At 43.0% G+C, this 3,030-nt stretch overlaps 1 non-coding gene across 1 annotated transcript; it reads right to left on the bottom strand.

Annotated features, from left to right (window-relative positions):
- Positions 1 to 770: 770 nt before the first annotated feature.
- LOC148553621 (small nucleolar RNA R71) lies at positions 771 to 877 on the bottom strand. Its single transcript, XR_015893654.1, has one exon. It is a non-coding gene; the product is annotated as a small nucleolar RNA R71 (small nucleolar RNA).
- Positions 878 to 3,030: the final 2,153 nt, after the last annotated feature.

The following is a 3,030-nucleotide window of genomic DNA, read 5'->3' as shown; positions in this document are numbered from 1 at the left end:
TTACTTTCTGTTTTAGTTAATTTCTTCCCTTCCCCCTACTTTTTCTTTGTTATTTACCATTCATTTCACTAACCCACTAACTATTTGATAAATTGCATCACTCACACTAACAGTAATTCTGACAGATATACTTTCTGCACCTATTCTCTTTGCTTGTACTTGTTGGTTGTATGACAGGGAGAAGAAGCGGGGCTTCAACTTCCTTTGATTCTGAACCTGAGAGAACCTTCCTTAGACTAAGGAGGGAGGCAAGAGAAAAACGTGTAGTTGGTGCTGAAGAAGAGGAGGAACACTTTGAGGAATACTTTGAATCAAACATGGAAGAAAACATGGAAAACCATCAGGAAGAAGAGACTCACAACCATGGCAGAAGAGGTCGAGCAAATCATGCTGGGGAGGATAGAAGAGTTCTAGGCTCTTACATCAATCCAAACCCAGGAAACTATGGAAGTAGCATTCAAAAGCCAACCATCCATGCCAACAATTTTGAACTGAAGCCACAGCTCATCACCCTTGTTCAGAACAACTGTTCGTTCGGAGGAAGTGTCCAAGAGGACCCCAATCAACATCTAACCACCTTCCTGAGAATATGTGACACAGTGAAGTCTAATGGTGTTCATCCTAACGCCTATAAACTGCTCTTATTTCCATTCTCACTCAAGGATAAGGCAGCCAAGTGGCTGGAGTCTTTCCCGAAGGAGAGCTTGACAACTTGGGAAGATGTGGTGAACAAATTCTTAGCAAGATTTTACCCCCCTCAACGAATCAATAGGCTGAGAGCTGAGGTCCAAACTTTCAGGCAACAAGATGGTGAGACTCTATATGAAGCATGGGAGAGATTTAAAGACCTAACAAGGGGGTGTCCACCATATATGTTCAATGAATGGGTGTAGCTGTACATTTTCTATGAAGGCCTGTCATATGAATCAAAGAAGGCAGTAGACCATTCATCCGGAGGATCTTTGAACAAGAAGAAGACCATTGAAGAAGCCATAGATGTCATTGAAACTGTAGCAGAGAATGACTACTTCTATGCTTCCGAAAGAGGGAACACTAGAGGAGTGATGGAGCTAAACAATGTAGATGCTCTGCTGGCTCAGAACAAGCTCATTACCCAGCAGCTGGCTGACCTCACCAAGAAGATGGAGAGGAACCAAGTAGCAGCAATCTTCACTTCATCAACAACCCAAGAAGGAGTGAATGAAGAAGTAGAGGGTAGTCAGGAGCAAGCCAACTACATTGGGAATTCACCTAGGCAAAACCATGATCCATACTCCAAGACCTACAACCCTGGATGGAGGAATCACCCAAACTTTGGGTGGGGAAATCTACAAGACCAAAGCCTTGATCAAAGACACCCAAATCCCAACAATGCAAGCCACCAATATTTCACATCTAGACCATATCAACACCCCAATAACAACACCTCTCTACATCCACATTAAAACCAAAATAACTTACCTCATCCTTCCACCTCTAATCACGATCTACAATCATTGGATGACAGAATCTCAAAGATTGAGAATCTACTTGAAGGCATAGGCAAAGAGATTCAAGATAGTAAAGCATTCCGAGAAGAGGTGATGTTCAATATGCAGAATCAGGATGCTGCCATCAAGAAACTTGAGACACAAATTGGATACTTATTCAAGCAAATTTCCAGCCACAACCTTCGCAGCAATACTAGCTCAACACAAAGGGAGGAGTGTCAGGCTATCACCCTTAGGAGTGGGAAGGAACTGAAGGAAATCCCCCAGAAATCACAAGAAGAGGACTCAAATAAAGAGGAAGAAGAGCAGGACGAAGCTCGAGTTCCCATTTTGAGTTCACAAAAAGGGGAAGGAGTGTTGAAGCCAGACGCCCCAAGAGTCCCATACCCTCAGCAATTAAAGAAGAAAGGGGATGACAATCAGTTTTCGAGATTTTTGGAAATCTTCAAGAAACTGCAAATCAACATACTCTTTGCTGAAGCAATAGAACAAATGCCACTCTACGCCAAGTTCTTGAAGGAGCTCATGACTAAGAAGAGAAGCTGGAAGAAAAACGAGACTGTGATACTAACCGAAGAATGTAGTGCTATCATTCAGCACAAACTACCCCAGAAATTGAAGGATCCCGAGAGTTTTCAGATCCCTTGTATTCTAGGGGAAATCAGAGTGAAAAAGACTCTTTGTGACTTAGGAGCCAGCATCAATTTGATGTCGGTAGCTATGATGAGTAAGATGAAGATTAAGGAAGCTAAACCAACAAAGATGGCCTTACAATTGGCAGACCGATCGTTTAAGTTCCCGCATGGCGTCGTAGAAGATTTACTGGTGAAAGTGGGAGATTTTATCTTCCCAGCAGACTTTGTAGTGCTTGACATGCAGGAGGAAGCCACGGCTTCCATCATCCTGGGAAGGCCATTCTTGGCCACTGCTGGAGCTGTCATTGATGTACAAAAAGGAGATCTCACCCTGAGATTACACAATGAAAAGATGACGATCAATGTGTTCAAGGCCATGAGTTACCCACCAGAGCAAATGGGAGAGTGTATGAGGTTGGACTCACTTGAAGACGTAGTGCAGGAAAGTTTTGAAGAAGAAGAACCTGAAGGTATAATAGAGGAGGAGTCTACGTTTAGTGAAGAGGTTGCAACAGCAGAGAGTCAAATACAAGGTGCACCAAAGGAAGAGAACGAAAAGTCAGAAGCACCCAAACTTGAACTCAAAGCATTGCCACCCTCTCTCAAATATGCATACTTAGGAGAAGATGAAAATTACTCAGTAATTATAAGCTCATGCCTCAGCCAAGATCAAGAGGATGAACTGCTCAAAGTACTGCGAAACCTCAAAAATGCCATTGGTTGGACTCTTGCTGACTTGAAGGGGATAAGTTCGGCCATATGTATGCACAAGATACTGCTGGAAGATGATGCCAAACCATCCATTCAATCCCAAAGGAGGTTAAACCCAATCATGAAGGAAGTGGTACAGAAAGAAGTTATGAAGTTATGGTAGGAAGGGGTAATTTACCCGATCTCAGACAGCC

This window comes from Arachis ipaensis, chromosome B7 (genome assembly GCF_059453495.1).
Source record: "Arachis ipaensis isolate K30076 ecotype BB chromosome B7, ASM5945349v1, whole genome shotgun sequence".
NCBI lineage: Eukaryota > Viridiplantae > Streptophyta > Magnoliopsida > Fabales > Fabaceae > Arachis > Arachis ipaensis.
This window is presented reverse-complemented; position numbering and strand designations above follow the sequence as displayed.